Below are 18114 nucleotides of genomic sequence, written 5' to 3'. Positions count from 1 at the left end.
AGCTTAGGATACAGGAAGTCATGCTAGAGATAACACATAAATATAAATATCTGGGCGTATGAATAAGGAATGGGACAGAGTACCTAAGAGAACACGAAATGTACGTAACGTTTAAAAGTAACAGGATAGCAGCAGTGATGAAAAATAGGTCACTGTGGAGATACAATAGGCATGAAGCAAAACTGCGATTCGGCCTAGTTGGAATCTATCCATCCTGAAAATGTATGCGCAGACGAACAAGGACAAAGAAAGGAATACAAACTGGCGCAATCTAACAACTGATTTATTAATCGAAAAACATTGACTCTTTTTAACCCTCGGAACAGCGCTCCCTGGTGACCTAAAAAAACACACAATGCACTGCGCACTTACGACAACGATAACAAAAACATAAAAACGATACCAGTTTCATTGATTGACAGACAGGAGCGCGATTTCTTTTGTTAGTAAAGCTACTGAAGGGTGGCTAACACAGTTGTCTTTCTGCTTGTCTATATGATATGCCTCCATTATCTCCCTTGACGTCTTGTTTCTACTCCTATACAGCAAGGTAGTGTCGCCAAAGCAAGGAGAGCATGCGCACTCATTGCAATGCATTGCCAAATGGGTTACAGGCCGACCCTTCAGGCTTGACATATGCTCTCTTAGCCTCGTGTTAATGCACCTGCCAGTCTGCCCTATATATACACAACCGCATGATAAAGGTATGCAATACACTACACTGTGTGCACATTCAACAAACCTGAGCTTATGTCTTATGCTACATCTCTTATGTGCGTTGGTCCCTCTGTCGCATTGCTGGTTGACCAACGCGCACACTCCTCCTATTTTGTTTTTGGCCGAAAACACTACTTTCACATCATACTTTCCAGCCACCTTTTTTAATCTATGTGACAGCCTATGTACATAAGGGACCGCTACTACCTTAGAGCTAGAACCAGTCATCCCACCTGTTTCCAAACATGGCGCCGTTTCCCGTCTGAGCTTCTTTAATAACCTAGTGCCTACGGCCAACATCACAGAGAATGGGTACCCCTCGTCCTGGAGCCTAGAGACCTGTTCATGAAACGACGCATGAACAGTATGGAAACAGGATTTAACCAATGCAGACCGAAAACAATTTGTTATAATTCCATTCTTGACCAGCTTAGAATGACATGAAGCGAAACTCATAAGCGGCTTTCCTGCCCTAGGCGAAAAGGTCCAACACACATGATCTGACAAAAAGTCCAGCTTCAAATCCAAAAACTGTAGCTTATTTTCAACCGGTACTTCTGAAGTAAATGTCAACCCCTTTCCTAGAGAATTAAAAGCATTCAATACCGAAACCCTGAAGTCCTCTTTGTGCACATCGCACCCCAACACCAAGTAGTCATCGACATACCTGAAGACCTTGTAGACTACACCTTGTAGGCAAAACGACAAATCTCTATCTATGCTGCCCATGAAAATGTCACTAAGGACCGGCGCTACCTTTGACCCAATGCATACCCCCTTCGCCTGGATGAACGTTTTATCCCCGAACCCCACGTGAGTGTTCTCTAAATAAAAGCTCAGAAGCTCAAGAAAAGACTCGACGGCCATACCACAGGTGTTGCGAAACGTCACTTCATTATTTTCTGTTATGCACTCTAGGACACAATGCATTAAAGGCACATGCGGCAACGAGTAATACAAGTCCTGAGCGTCAATGCTGATACCCCAACTGTTTTTTCTGTTATCTGATGCAAGAAACCCCGTGAGACCCTCAGAATTAGCCAGCAGAAAAGGGTCATTTACTTTCAACGACTTCAACATCTTTTGCAGATACCCCGCAACTAGCTTCTGCCACGCCCCTTTTTCTGAAACAATAGGCCTAAAAGGAACCTCCTGCTTATGGGTTTTTGCTGTGAAAAACACCTTCAATTCCAATCCCTTTGAATTCCCAACATCCGACGCAAGTTTTTCTAAGTTGCATTTCCTTAATAACTCGACAGCCTTCCTCTTCACGCTTTCTACATTCACATGACATTCTTTAAAGCACTTTTGAATTGCCGCAGAGGCTTTATCTACATACATAGTCTCCGGTAGAACAACCAAAAAACCTTCTTTGTCCGCTTGAACAACTCTTAAGTTGTTCTCAACCAAATAACTAGCAACCCGAGCGACATTACGGCAAGGCGTGGTGCTTACCGAAGCTTTGGCGACAACGTCCACACATTCCACTACACATCTGTCTTTTTCCTTTTCGGGTACTTGCCGGGCAATGTCTCTTGTGAGGGATAGCTTGTCCACAAGGTCAAGTCTAGGCTCCACACAGAACTTCGGTCCCAACCTCAGGACCTTTTGTTGGCGCTCTTCCACCACCGCATCACCCAGGAGTAGAAGGCCTCCCTTCGGCGGATCTCTCTTTTTCCTGGGCAAGCCCCGACGCACGTCATTCCACATGGCCTCAGTTAAAATGTTCGCTTGTCTACACCACTCGCGGAAGACCTTGACGTTTAGACGCCCATCAGAAACAGACGAACACGCCACTCTTAGGCAATCCTTGAAGTGCCTAACCTGTCTTCGGCTCTCTGATCGCAGAATCTTGCTGATTCTTCTCGCATGTCCTTCCGATGGAGGCAACCACCCGCACACAAGCAGAACTTCCATAGGGCACTGTGCATTCTTTAGGAACCAGCTCAGCTTGCGGGCTCTGCATTCGCAGACCGCGATAAACGGCACCAGAACCGCCGGGTTAGATAAGTCAAAGTTAGGACATGAAGAAAGAAGGCCGGATGAACTAGAAATAAACTGAAGCAAAACTGCGATTCGGCCTAGTTGGAATCTATCCATCCTGAAAATGTATGCGCAGACGAACAAGGACAAAGAAAGGAATACAAACTGGCGCAATCTAACAACTGATTTATTAATCGAAAAACATTGACTCTTTTTAACCCTCGGAACAGCGCTCCCTGGTGACCTAAAAAAACACACAATGCACTGCGCACTTACGACAACGATAACAAAAACATAAAAACGATACCAGTTTCATTGATTGACAGACAGGAGCGCGATTTCTTTTGTTAGTAAAGCTACTGAAGGGTGGCTAACACAGTTGTCTTTCTGCTTGTCTATATGATATGCCTCCATTATCTCCCTTGACGTCTTGTTTCTACTCCTATACAGCAAGGTAGTGTCGCCAAAGCAAGGAGAGCATGCGCACTCATTGCAATGCATTGCCAAATGGGTTACAGGCCGACCCTTCAGGCTTGACATATGCTCTCTTAGCCTCGTGTTAATGCACCTGCCAGTCTGCCCTATATATACACAACCGCATGATAAAGGTATGCAATACACCACACTGTGTGCACATTCAACAAACCTGAGCTTATGTCTTATGCTACATCTCTTATGTGCGTTGGTCCCTCTGTCGCATTGCTGGTTGACCAACGCGCACACTCCTCCTATTTTGTTTTTGGCCGAAAACACTACTTTCACATCATACTTTCCAGCCACCTTTTTTAATCTATGTGACAGCCTATGTACATAAGGGACCGCTACTACCTTAGAGCTAGAACCAGTCATCCCACCTGTTTCCAAACATGGCGCCGTTTCCCGTCTGAGCTTCTTTAATAACCTAGTGCCTACGGCCAACATCACAGAGAATGGGTACCCCTCGTCCTGGAGCCTAGAGACCTGTTCATGAAACGACGCATGAACAGTATGGAAACAGGATTTAACCAATGCAGACCGAAAACAATTTGTTATAATTCCATTCTTGACCAGCTTAGAATGACATGAAGCGAAACTCATAAGCGGCTTTCCTGCCCTAGGCGAAAAGGTCCAACACACATGATCTGACAAAAAGTCCAGCTTCAAATCCAAAAACTGTAGCTTATTTTCAACCGGTACTTCTGAAGTAAATGTCAACCCCTTTCCTAGAGAATTAAAAGCATTCAATACCGAAACCCTGAAGTCCTCTTTGTGCACATCGCACCCCAACACCAAGTAGTCATCGACATACCTGAAGACCTTGTAGACTACACCTTGTAGGCAAAACGACAAATCTCTATCTATGCTGCCCATGAAAATGTCACTAAGGACCGGCGCTACCTTTGACCCAATGCATACCCCCTTCGCCTGGATGAACGTTTTATCCCCGAACCCCACGTGAGTGTTCTCTAAATAAAAGCTCAGAAGCTCAAGAAAAGACTCGACGGCCATACCACAGGTGTTGCGAAACGTCACTTCATTATTTTCTGTTATGCACTCTAGGACACAATGCATTAAAGGCACATGCGGCAACGAGTAATACAAGTCCTGAGCGTCAATGCTGATACCCCAACTGTTTTTTCTGTTATCTGATGCAAGAAACCCCGTGAGACCCTCAGAATTAGCCAGCAGAAAAGGGTCATTTACTTTCAACGACTTCAACATCTTTTGCAGATACCCCGCAACTAGCTTCTGCCACGCCCCTTTTTCTGTAGCTTTCTGCCAGCCCTTCAGTAGCTTTACTAACAAAAGAAATCGCGCTCCTGTCTGTCAATCAATGAAACTGGTATCGTTTTTATGTTTTTGTTATCGTTGTCGTAAGTGCGCAGTGCATTGTGTGTTTTTTTTAGGTCACCAGGGAGCGCTGTTCCGAGGGTTAAAAAGAGTCAATGTTTTTCGATTAATAAATCAGTTGTTAGATTGCGCCAGTTTGTATTCCTTTCTTTGTCCTTGTTCGTCTGCGCATACATTTTCAGGATGGATAGATTCCAACTAGGCCGAATCGCAGTTTTGCTTCAGTTTATTTCTAGTTCATCCGGCCTTCTTTCTTCATGTCCTAACTTTGACTTATCTAACCCGGCGGTTCTGGTGCCGTTTATCGCGGTCTGCGAATGCAGAGCCCGCAAGCTGAGCTGGTTCCTAAAGAATGCACAGTGCCCTATGGAAGTTCTGCTTGTGTGCGGGTGGTTGCCTCCATCGGAAGGACATGCGAGAAGAATCAGCAAGATTCTGCGATCAGAGAGCCGAAGACAGGTTAGGCACTTCAAGGATTGCCTAAGAGTGGCGTGTTCGTCTGTTTCTGATGGGCGTCTAAACGTCAAGGTCTTCCGCGAGTGGTGTAGACAAGCGAACATTTTAACTGAGGCCATGTGGAATGACGTGCGTCGGGGCTTGCCCAGGAAAAAGAGAGATCCGCCGAAGGGAGGCCTTCTACTCCTGGGTGATGCGGTGGTGGAAGAGCGCCAACAAAAGGTCCTGAGGTTGGGACCGAAGTTCTGTGTGGAGCCTAGACTTGACCTTGTGGACAAGCTATCCCTCACAAGAGACATTGCCCGGCAAGTACCCGAAAAGGAAAAAGACAGATGTGTAGTGGAATGTGTGGACGTTGTCGCCAAAGCTTCGGTAAGCACCACGCCTTGCCGTAATGTCGCTCGGGTTGCTAGTTATTTGGTTGAGAACAACTTAAGAGTTGTTCAAGCGGACAAAGAAGGTTTTTTGGTTGTTCTACCGGAGACTATGTATGTAGATAAAGCCTCTGCGGCAATTCAAAAGTGCTTTAAAGAATGTCATGTGAATGTAGAAAGCGTGAAGAGGAAGGCTGTCGAGTTATTAAGGAAATGCAACTTAGAAAAACTTGCGTCGGATGTTGGGAATTCAAAGGGATTGGAATTGAAGGTGTTTTTCACAGCAAAAACCCATAAGCAGGAGGTTCCTTTTAGGCCTATTGTTTCAGAAAAAGGGGCGTGGCAGAAGCTAGTTGCGGGGTATCTGCAAAAGATGTTGAAGTCGTTGAAAGTAAATGACCCTTTTCTGCTGGCTAATTCTGAGGGTCTCACGGGGTTTCTTGCATCAGATAACAGAAAAAACAGTTGGGGTATCAGCATTGACGCTCAGGACTTGTATTACTCGTTGCCGCATGTGCCTTTAATGCATTGTGTCCTAGAGTGCATAACAGAAAATAATGAAGTGACGTTTCGCAACACCTGTGGTATGGCCGTCGAGTCTTTTCTTGAGCTTCTGAGCTTTTATTTAGAGAACACTCACGTGGGGTTCGGGGATAAAACGTTCATCCAGGCGAAGGGGGTATGCATTGGGTCAAAGGTAGCGCCGGTCCTTAGTGACATTTTCATGGGCAGCATAGATAGAGATTTGTCGTTTTGCCTACAAGGTGTAGTCTACAAGGTCTTCAGGTATGTCGATGACTACTTGGTGTTGGGGTGCGATGTGCACAAAGAGGACTTCAGGGTTTCGGTATTGAATGCTTTTAATTCTCTAGGAAAGGGGTTGACATTTACTTCAGAAGTACCGGTTGAAAATAAGCTACAGTTTTTGGATTTGAAGCTGGACTTTTTGTCAGATCATGTGTGTTGGACCTTTTCGCCTAGGGCAGGAAAGCCGCTTATGAGTTTCGCTTCATGTCATTCTAAGCTGGTCAAGAATGGAATTATAACAAATTGTTTTCGGTCTGCATTGGTTAAATCCTGTTTCCATACTGTTCATGCGTCGTTTCATGAACAGGTCTCTAGGCTCCAGGACGAGGGGTACCCATTCTCTGTGATGTTGGCCGTAGGCACTAGGTTATTAAAGAAGCTCAGACGGGAAACGGCGCCATGTTTGGAAACAGGTGGGATGACTGGTTCTAGCTCTAAGGTAGTAGCGGTCCCTTATGTACATAGGCTGTCACATAGATTAAAAAAGGTGGCTGGAAAGTATGATGTGAAAGTAGTGTTTTCGGCCAAAAACAAAATAGGAGGAGTGTGCGCGTTGGTCAACCAGCAATGCGACAGAGGGACCAACGCACATAAGAGATGTAGCATAAGACATAAGCTCAGGTTTGTTGAATGTGCACACAGTGTGGTGTATTGCATACCTTTATCATGCGGTTGTGTATATATAGGGCAGACTGGCAGGTGCATTAACACGAGGCTAAGAGAGCATATGTCAAGCCTGAAGGGTCGGCCTGTAACCCATTTGGCAATGCATTGCAATGAGTGCGCATGCTCTCCTTGCTTTGGCGACACTACCTTGCTGTATAGGAGTAGAAACAAGACGTCAAGGGAGATAATGGAGGCATATCATATAGACAAGCAGAAAGACAACTGTGTTAGCCACCCTTCAGTAGCTTTACTAACAAAAGAAATCGCGCTCCTGTCTGTCAATCAATGAAACTGGTATCGTTTTTATGTTTTTGTTATCGTTGTCGTAAGTGCGCAGTGCATTGTGTGTTTTTTTTAGGTCACCAGGGAGCGCTGTTCCGAGGGTTAAAAAGAGTCAATGTTTTTCGATTAATAAATCAGTTGTTAGATTGCGCCAGTTTGTATTCCTTTCTTTGTCCTTGTTCGTCTGCGCATACATTTTCAGGATGTACAATAGGCATGATGTTGTGAGAGGAATATGGAAAGTGGTCATGATTACTGGTCTAACATTCGGCAATGCGGTCTTGTGCATGAAATCAAAAGTTCGAGCAAGATCAGAAATTAAGCAACGTGGAATAGGTAGGCTTGCTGCAGGAGCTCATGGGAATACACCAAATTAGGGAGTACAAGGTTATATGGAATCAACATCATTTGAGGGCAGGGAAGCAAGCGGGACGATAAAATTTGAGAACTGATTTAGAAAAATGAAGGAGGAGCATTGGGATAGAAAGTTTTCAGGTACTTGTACATGAAGAATGTCGATAAAAAATAGAGGAAGTGAACCAGAAAATTCACGCGTAACTGCTTAGAAAACAGCAGGGGCCAAAGCGAAAATAACTATTGGTTAAGAAGAAAGTGAAGGAAACGTAAACTGATAAGTGGAGAATTCCCATGATTAATAAGTCTGCACCAGAGATCTATTAAACTTTTAAGCAGGAAATTGCCAAGGAAAAATATATGATAACACTTGGGGTAGTTCTCTACTGTTAGAGGCCAGGACGGGAGCATTGCGAACCAAGACATATCGGGCCAAGTACGGAGGCGTAGAAACAGTAAGCAGTGCATGTGGAGATGAGGAGCAAACTGCCGAGCACTTGATAATGTTCTGTAAAGGGCTTCACCCTATAGTTCAGGATGATGGCGCAGAGTATTTCAAAGCACTGAGGTTTAGGGACAGGGAGGGCAAAATATACTTTAAGTGGGTAGAATTAACTCGAAGGAGGTTATCTGATTGGTGGCTGAAGTCAAGGCACGCGTGAAAGTTAAACCTTTGACTGCAAAGTACCAGTCCTCAACTTCATTATTTAAAGGGAAAAAAAGATAAACCAAATTGTTGGTTCACTAAGTAATACGACTAGGTGGCGTTAGCCGCCGCCCAATCTAAGGGGTGCAGCCACATCAATCTATCCATCCATACATCCATCTATTCCTCATCCCCTTCAACCACTTCATAAATCATTGGCACAAAATTCCTTGCAAGCGTTTAACGGATACAATGCTTCTCAGAAGAATGACAAGAAATAGCATAGCGAGTGCTGTTCTACTAACCACAAATTATGATTATTAATGCCGTAAGGGGTACTAAGCAAGTGCGCTTGCAGAAGTTGTCATTTAAGTGTTTAGAAAAGGCTCTGAAACGACGCCATTCTAGCTTTCGCCGTGACTGTGCTGCGCCTTCGACACAGGCCTGGCGCTTTTTTATGAACTCTATTCATGATCACCATGAGCCATTCTTCAGAATACAATGCTCAATTTTTAAAAGAGATGCAGTCAATCTAAACATTTTCAAAAACTTCCTTTAACGGCTGTTCTTGAAGCAAGAGGGGAATGCGAAAGTGCTGCAGTTACTGAGAGCAGAAACATAATCTTGATTGACGAATGCTAAATGGCGTACTGAATACCCAACGTCCCATTTACATTAACGAGAAGAAATCATAAATATGTGAAAGTTTTAACCTCCCACTTTTGAAATTATACTGAATGGATCCGAGAAGATTAGAGAAAGCTTGAGCTTCAACATGAAAGGCCAATCGCGATACCGTATTCGGACCTAGTGGGCATCGTCTTCTGAACAACCTGCCTCAACCATGGCATAACAAATTCACAACTGCGCGCACAACACTGACCGTTTCAAAGTATCATTGAATGCTTCTTACAAGTCCAGTAGATAAGCGTCCATTTCACCACAATTTTTTCTTTCGCGAAGTAGCGAAGAGCCTACTACTCATTCGTTGGTCAACACGTGAACATACGCAGCTGCTCATATTGTTGATGGATCTGCCAGAGCTTAGAAGGAATAATAAAAACGTTTGAGTTGTTTGTAGTAGGTGGGCATCTAAAACACCAGGAGTTAACCTTCCGACAATCGATGCAGTCTTCATGAAGCCTTGAAGATGACGAAATTACTTCTGAAAACGTTGGACTCTACAGCACAGTCCAATGAAAGATTTTTCATCTTCCCCTGTCTCCATAATCTTCTGAACTTCTGCTTGATTTGATTACTTCTTGCTTGTGACAGAAAAGGAGTACTGAATGGCCGAGTGTTCTCTCATCCACGCTTAGATTTTTGGGAAGATTAGACGAAAAAAAGGTGGAACTTCGATATGTTGTTCTTCCAAACGAGCGCATATTTTAGCGTTACCGCCCCTACTTGAGAAAGAATGCTGAATGGTGTTTAGGCCTACTGTGTTATGTCATGACTTCCAGCTATAAAAAGCACTTACTAATTATGGTTAGATATGGCTTGATTACAGTGGTTTTTACCTTGTGGTAAGTTTATGAGCAATTATTTTATATTTATCGAACTTTTAATTAGGTATTGTCAGGATGTATTGGCTAATGCGAGCCTAATGGTTTTAGTTGCTTGCTAAGGTAGTCATTCTAAAAAGACGGCACGTGCAGACATGAATGCATCAAAGTAGTAACGACACCATTACGACCGTATAACCACTTGAGAGACAACTAAGCGCTCAGCCCAGGCTATATCAAAAGACCAGCTCCGTGCATGCCCTGGAAGCCTTTTGCATTGTCAACATAATCATTCAATCTCAGTTTTTTAATGCTTTCAGGCAGGCTGAGTTGGTTCCGACAGCATTTTGTGTTCCGAAATATCTCTGTAGAAACTCCTGCAAATGTTTTAGACATTGTAAGTTCTATTTTGGTTAACCAATGATAAAACGTTACAGTTTTGCCGTAAAGAAAAACAATGAACGTGATAGCAACAAATTGGAAATTCACACCCAGAATGGCAAGCAGATCGAAACGTACCCCACGTTTCTCACGCACAAAGGAGGCACGAGACGCACTCACAGATAGAGATGAACGCGAATAAGCATCTCAGTTGATACTTCGCTGTGTCGGAAAAGCACACCCTTTTCGCCAACGAAGACTGTGCAACAATTACACTGACCTTTGTGCACCCGGTACTACAACAGAATTGTTCTTGTGAAAGTACAAGTCAAGTCAAGACGTACGATCCTCCCCACCGCGAGAGAAAGGTGCGCGACTGAGGGTCTACTTTGCTCCTCTCTCTCTCTGCGAGGCAAAGTACCCGTGGTCTCATCTACTTACGAGGTCTTCATAAGTTCCTGATTGATTTCTGATCCACAGTGTGTTTTGCAGCACCTGCAAAGCAGGTGTTCTTGTATCACGTCAGCCGAGTACTAATAGCTGTCGACAAAACGGTGCTAAAGCGTTGCAGCGCTTCGTCGTGATAGTGACAGAAACTACCAACAGATTGGTGATCGATGAGACTTAATAATTAACCTAGTGCAATCTGGAGTTGTACGTGAGCTTCCACCAAGGCCAGTAGAATGTGCTTGCATGTGGAAGTTCCTGAGTATGCTGTCGCACATGCGCTACGCGTAGATCCTGAAGACCATACACTCTAAGCAAAATTACTCGAAAAAAAGTAATGGAGCCCAATAGATGTGCGCGATGAATGGATAGACCATTGAGGAGCAACCACAGAGAGACGCGTGCGGCGAGAAACTACTTAGTCTCCACTGGGATCAACCACCCGGGCATTGCAGGCAGCGCGAAAAACGTTGCCGAGGTGGCCAATCCTCCTTCTCCATAGAGCACATGTCCTTCTCCTCCTCTGCTGGCTCAGTCTTTCTCCGTATTTTGCCGGCGCGGTCGCGTAGCGTCGCGCTCGGGGTGTTGGACCACGGTGGCCTGGATTTGACAATTTAAAGTGCCAACCACTGGCACGCGTATGCTCGCGTCTACGCGTCAAAAGTGTAAATGCGCCTTTTGGCGTCGGCGTCAGAGGGGCATATGCGAGGAGGCGCGAGGAATCAAGCCGGGCTTGATATTTTTGCTACGCATACGCTACGTCGCCACGCGTACAGTGGCGCCAACTAACCAGGGGCCGCGCGCTAACAATTCAGAGGCCGCGATGCCTCGGAACGTTATGCTTAATGGCCGCGGCCGCAGAGAAGTGGAAACGGTGCAAATCGGGTTGTTTCTTGAACGGCGGTGTTATAAGCGAACGTCACATAAGGCAAAATGCAATCCCATGTTTTGTGTTGGATGTCGATGTACATGGAGATCATGTTTGTGACTGTCTTATTTAGTCGCTTGGTTAAGCCGTTGCTCTGCGGATGGTAAGGAGTCGTCCTTCGATGCCTAGTGTTACTTAGTCGAAAAACTTCATCAATTAGCTGTGCAGTCAACGCTGTTCCTCTGTCGGTTATCACTATAGATGGAGCACCGTGGCGCAGAACAATGTGGCACATGAAGAATTGTGCTACCTCAGAAGCCATGGCTCGTGGTATCGCCTGTGTCTCAGCATAGCGGGTCAAATAGTCAGTTGCAACAATGACCCATTTGTTGCCGTTGGACGATAAAGGACATGGGCCGAGAATGTCCATGCCGACTTGGTCAAATGGCTTCTGGGGTAGATCAATTCGCTGAAGTAATCCTGCCGGCTTTCTTGGTGGCGACTTTCGACGCTGGCATTCACGACAGCTTCTAACGTACTGCTTTACGCTTGCCAAAAGTCCAGGCCAGTAGTACGCCTCACTTACTCTGGCGAGCGTTCGCGAGTAACCTATATGACCAGATGTGGGCTCGTCATGACACGCGGAGAGAACTTCGTCCCGCATGTCCTTCGGAACGACGAGGAGGTAAGCGCGGCTCGTAGAACGGGTGTTTTTTTTTTGTACAGGACATTATCTCGAAGGCAGAAAGACGTCTTGACGCGAGATAGATGGCGAGGTATAACGGCGCTATGACCCTCCAGATAGTCGATGAGCGGTCGAATCTCTTCATCCTCTCGCTGGCGTCTGCTCAAGTCAGATGAGCTATGGGCACCCAGGAAACCGTTATCGTCCTCTTTTTCCTGATTGACTAAAGGTGCACGCGACAGCGTATCAGCGTCTTCATGCTTCCCTCCAGACTTATATACGACGGTCACATCTAATTCCTGTAGACGCAAGCTCCATCTGGCCAGTCGTCCAGAGGGATCACAAATGTTTACCAACGAGCAGAGGGCATGGTGGTCCGTCACCACTTTAAATGGACGACCATAGAGGTATGGGCGAAACTTGGTGATTGCCCACACTACTGCGAGACACTCTTTCTTTGTGGTCGTGTAATTCACCTCGGTACGGGACAGTGAGCGGCTGGCATAGTCTATGACTCGTTCTTTGCCGTGTTGATGCTGGATGAGCACTGCGCCAAGGCCGATGTTACTGGCGTCAGTGTGCACCTCTGTGTCAGCATCATCGTCAAAATGCACAAGAACAGGGGCTGACTGCATCCGCTGTCGTAGCTTGGCAAAAGCAGCCCGTTGCTCAGTAGCCCATACAAACGATGTGTCGTCATGTGTAAGGCGAGTCAAGGGTTCTGCTATCTTCGAAAACCCTCTAATAAATTGTCGATAGTAGGCGCATAAGCCCAGAAAGCGCCAAACAGTCTTTTTGTCTGTAGCATGCTGAAACGCGGCTACTGCGGCAAGTTTGTCGGTGTCGGGTCGGACTCCTTTGGCGTTGACTACATGGCCAAGGAATTTGAGCTCTTCATAACGAAAGTGACACTTCTGCGGTTTGAGTGTAAGATCTGCTGATTGAATAGCCTGCAGCACACTCCTGAGGCGGTGAAGATGTTGCTGAAAGGTTTCAGGAAAAACGACAACATCATCAAGGTATACGAGACAAGTTTGCTAGTTCAGACCAGTAAGCACAGTGCCCATCATTCGCTGGAAGGTTGCGGGCGCTGAGCACAAACCAAAAGGAAGGACTCGAAATTCATACAGGCCCTCAGGCGTCACAAAAGCCGTTTTCTCACGGTCTTGCTCGTCAACCTCAATCTGCCAGTACCCGCTTTTTAAATCCAAAGAGGAAAAATAGTGGGCGCGGCGTAATCTGTCTAACGAGTCGTCGATGCGTGGCAGTGGGTACACGTCCTTTTTAGTCATGCTGTTCAGCTTCCGGTAATCGACGCAAAAACGTAGCGTTCCATCTTTATTCTTGACTAGGACTACCGGAGAGGACCACGCACTGTTGGAAGGCTCGATGATGCCGTCGTCAAGCATTTCTCGAACTTGCGTACGAATGACTTCTCATTCCTTCGCTGACACACGGTAAGGCTGTTGGTGTACTGGGCAGGCGTCGTCGTAAGTGATGGTTCTGTGCCTAGTGATCGAAGTCTGGCGCACCTTAGAGGAAGCAGTGAAGCATGACTTGAATTCAAGCAAGAGTTTTCGCAGTGCTGTCTGGTTTTCTGGTGTGAGGTTAGAATTATTATCGATATTGTTTAGAGACGTATCGGCGGCCTCCACTGCTGATTGATTGATATGTGGGGTTTAACGTCCCAAAACCACAATATGATTATAAGAGACGCCGTAGTGGAAGGCTCCGGAAATTTCGACCACCTGGGGTTCTTTAACGTGCACCCAAATCTGAGCACAAGGGCCTACAACATTTACGCCTACATAGGAAATGCAGCCGCCGCAGCCGGGATTCCGACCCGCGAACTGCGGGATAGCAGCCGAGTACCTTAGCCACTAGACCACCGCGGCGGGGTCCATGTAACGCGTCGATGTAGGCCTCCACTGCGTCCGACGAGAAGCAGATGGGAACGGTTCCTAATTCATCTGCAAACGCTAACGAAGTGCCACAGAAAAGGTGTCGGTGTTCGTTGCTGAAATTTGTAACGAGCAGTTGAGATCGGCCATCACGTAGCTGTATGATACTCCTAGCCACACAAACACCTTGAGTCAGCAGGCGTTCAAAATTACTTTCTGCAATCGCTTCACCATTTCGCAAACCACAGCATTTGACGTCGACAATAACACTGGCTCTTGGAGGAAGCGTTATACTTTCAGCAGAAACACGAAGAACGTTGGTACGTTGCTGGTCGTCCTGCTTATCGATTGCTCGGTTGGCTGAGAAGGTGATGCGATTCTCTTGAAGATCAATGACAGCTCCATACTCCTACAGGAAGTCAACACCAAGAATAACGTCGCGTGAACATTCACGGAGCACAAGGAAACTTCCTACAAAAGTATAACCACAGACCCGAACTCTACTCGTGCAGGTTCCAGGCTGAGAGACGGTGTGGCCACCAGCCGTTCGAATCACGGAGACATGCCAGGGCGTGATTACCTTTTTTAGTAGTCTGGTCATTTTCCCGCTTAGTATCGAATAGTCAGACCCGGTATCAACTAAAGCACCTACTGCATAGCCGTCTATCAGCACCGGAATATCCAGAGAAAGCCGCACATATCGCTCAGTCGAATCTACACCCTTTACTGTTAGCGTCGATCGGAAGTCTTCAGGACGTCGACTGCCAGCGACCTCGCCTCCAAGGGCCGCTTGCGTTAGTTTTCCCGGCGGGAACTGGAGGACCGTGCGCCAGCATGGTGCTGTAGCTAAGATGAAAAGCGCCTCGGCGACGGCGAGCGCGACTGCCGTCCAGAAGGCAGTGGCATGCGCTGTTGAGCCAGGTAGTCGTCAATGTCCCGGGGTCGCTGGCCATACCGAGGAGGCGCTGAATATAATGAAACGCCGCGCAGCCCGAGGCACCGGTATGGACACTGGCGGTACAAATGGTCCGCTTCACCGCAGTGGAAGCACAAAGGTCGGGGATCAGGAGTGCGCCAAACATCAGATTTCCGAGGCGAAGCACGTCTGTCGTCAAGGTAGTGGGCTGGTTGTTCCGCAAGATGCACAGGGCTGGTGTAAACGAGGGGTGGGGGCGTGCGTGTGCTCTCGTAGTACCAGAGAGGCTGAGCCGACTGAAGGAAAACCTTAGGAGGTGCCTGAACAAACAGCGGGGAAGAGGAAGCTGGGTGCTTCGAGGCTTCCGCATAGGTCGCATGGTGGTAGTCAGCCGGGGCGGGTGTGGCGTTATTCAGACTCACGGGGTCACGAAGGGCTTGATGCAGCTCGTCCTTGACGATGCTTGCAAGGGCACTCACCGTAGGTAGTGGTGGTGTGGCAGCCTTTTGCAGCTCCTTGCGTACTATGGAGCGGATAAGGTCGCACAGACACTCGGTGTTGCTCCCAATAGTCATGAGAACTTGAGCAGTGGACGTGTTCACTTGACGCTCATACAGGGTGTATCGATGCTGAAGCATCTTTTCCATCGTGACGGCTTCGGACAAAAACTCGGCGACCGTGTTTGGAGGGCTCCGTACAAGGGCCAGCGAAGAGCTGCTCCTTAACTCCCCGCATCAGGTGACGCACCTTCTTTTCTTCTGTCATACTCTGATGAGCCCGTCGGAACAGGCGCGTCATATCTTCCACATTGGTCATGAAAGTTTCATTGGGCATCTGGATGCGGGCCTGGATAGCTCGCTCCGCTCGTTTGTGGCGATCAGCACTTCTGTAAGTATCCAACAGCCGGCGGCGGAATTAAGGTCACGATGTCATCTGTTCCTCGTGATTCATGTACCAGGTGTCTGTGTGTTTCCAGGTGCGCCAAACACTAGACGAGAGATCATCGACAAGACGAAGCGGCGAATAACTTGGTGTGAGCTTCCTATCGCTGCTGTTTTTTGTCAATTTGGTAAGTTTTCTTACGCGACTTCTGTATCTTACTGCCAAGATTCAGCCACCACCTTCGCGGTCCACCAGGTGCCACGTGTCCACGGCGCCGAAGCGTTATCTTAGGCTGCCACGACGTCTGAAAGCTTCGGCTACTGCTGGCGGCCATTCTTCTCAGCGGCCATCAGATGAAGACGAAGTGATGAATGCATCCGAACAGCAAGATAGTCCCGTGTTTCGCAGACCCGTGGAGGACTGCGACGGCCCCTCGACGACACCCAACGCCAATGATGAGTGTGTTACTCCAAAGAAGGTGCGAACTAATAATCAAGACAATTACAACGATGCAACGATCATCAACTCCCTGGAAATGAACTGTAATATAGAAGCAAAAGACATGCATTTCACAATGGTCACCTAATAGAAAGCCCGACCAGTGGAGATACCTGCAATTTTCAAGCTGACAGACCTTAGCGCCTCATTCTCGAAAGTCAATCCGAACAATATGGCCAGTCAAGTAGTATCTGCTTCTAAAGAGAAAGTGCAGTCGATCCGTGTCATCAGAGATGGCAACTTCTCCGTAAGTGTCTCTACAGTTACTGCATCCTGCAGACTTCTTAAGTTAACACATGTTGCTGGTCTTGAAGTGGCATCGTTTATACTGTAGTCGTATGTTAGGAACCTAGGAAAGATTAGACAAATACCAGTGCAATACAGTGAAGATAAATTGCTTTGATATTCAGGGGACAACGGTGTAATCTCTGTCAGGATACAGACTAAATGAATCCATCGTGAAGATGGTTCCGCAGAGCAACATTTACTCGGCAGTGTGATTCTTGAGTTCTCCCCCGACAAGCCACTGCAACCTCGTATTCTCATAGGCTTCGAAAGTCATCCGGTAAAAGAGTACCTACAGCCCGCTACATGATGTTACAACTGTCAACGATATGGACATATTGCGGAATCATGCCATGGACAACTTCACTGCAAAATCTGTGCAAGAGCACTTGATTACAAAGATTGTACATCGAGGAATCATCCCAAATGTGCCAATTGCAATGAAGACCACGTAGCGTCGTATGCTGCTTGTCCGAAACACCAGGCGGCTACTCTACTAAAGCAACCACAATTATTGCTTGAAAGAGCTCCAAAAAAGGAATCGCACTGTCCGAATCCTGAAACTGTACATCCACTCTCTATGACTTCAATATCACAAAAGAGTACACCACCACTATCGTATGCGGTGGTAACCAAGCGTGCTTCAGCTCAGAAAAACAAAAGTACAACCATAACGGACTGTAGAGGACGACCACCAAGCGTTCAAAAGCAGACAAGAGACAGAAGAAAACCGAAACCATGAGCAACTCAGGATAACCAAGCGTCTACACCTTTAAAGTCATCAAAGCCAAAGGCACAAGAGCAACGTGCACCGAAAACAAGTGATGTGGATATGGTTATGTCAATGCTCTTCCTTGCTTTCAAGAGAATGCTGCGTGTATTTCCACAGGCCAATGACCTTCCAGAGGTGAGCGCATTCCTTTCATAAGAACCTCTAGCAGTATAACAAGAATTGTATACCAAAATGGCTCTACAAATGAACAACTGTTTCCGCACACACAGCTGTGTTTCAGTGGACTGCCAATGGCCTTAGGTGCAAAAGCACATACTTGGGAAAGCTGGTTGCTCAATATCGCTTCCCTCTTCAGTGTCTAAACGAAACCAACATTTGCCTTGACTTTAGGATTTCTGAATATGTCACATATGCATCAAGAAGAAATGCAGCCATGAGCAGTTCACTGTTATGCGTACGGCGCAACATATCCTCTTTTGTTTTATACTCGTCGGACTCGGACGTGCCAGAATTTGTAGGTTGCGAAATTCAATTCCAGAAACTTACCATCACCATAATTTATGTTTATTTGCAACCATCAACACGCATATCCGAATCATCCCTGGTTCATTTATTGGCAAAAGCCTAGACACCGGCCCTCACCTGTGGAGATTTTAATGCGCAAAATACCATGTGGGCAGTACTCATACCGATTCACGTGGGAGATGACTTGAAAAAGCAATTGATTGATGTGGTCTTGTACTGAATGACGCCCCGCCGCGGTGGTCTAGTGGCTAAAGTACTCGGCTGCTGACCCGCAGGGCGCGGGTTCAAATCGCGGCTGCGGCGGCTGCATTTCCGATGGAGGCGGAAATGTTGTAGGCCCGTGTGCTCATGTTTGGGTGCACGTTAAAGAACC

At 46.7% G+C, this 18114-nt stretch overlaps 2 long non-coding RNA genes across 2 annotated transcripts; one reads left to right on the top strand and one right to left on the bottom strand.

The window, feature by feature from the left end:
* Positions 1-262: 262 nt before the first annotated feature.
* Positions 263-4403, bottom strand: LOC142772107 (uncharacterized). The gene is made up of 2 exons (XR_012886277.1): positions 2173-4403; positions 263-340 (listed from the first exon to the last, which is right to left on the bottom strand). It is a non-coding gene; the product is annotated as an uncharacterized LOC142772107 (long non-coding RNA).
* A 173-nt stretch (positions 4404-4576) lies between these two features.
* LOC142772106 (uncharacterized) lies at positions 4577-7269 on the top strand. Its single transcript, XR_012886276.1, has 2 exons — positions 4577-5358; positions 7192-7269. It is a non-coding gene; the product is annotated as an uncharacterized LOC142772106 (long non-coding RNA).
* The last annotated feature ends 10845 nt before the right edge of the window (positions 7270-18114 follow it).

Source organism: Rhipicephalus microplus, chromosome 9 (assembly GCF_043290135.1).
Source record: "Rhipicephalus microplus isolate Deutch F79 chromosome 9, USDA_Rmic, whole genome shotgun sequence".
NCBI classification, from domain to species: Eukaryota; Metazoa; Arthropoda; class Arachnida; order Ixodida; family Ixodidae; genus Rhipicephalus; species Rhipicephalus microplus.
This window is presented reverse-complemented; position numbering and strand designations above follow the sequence as displayed.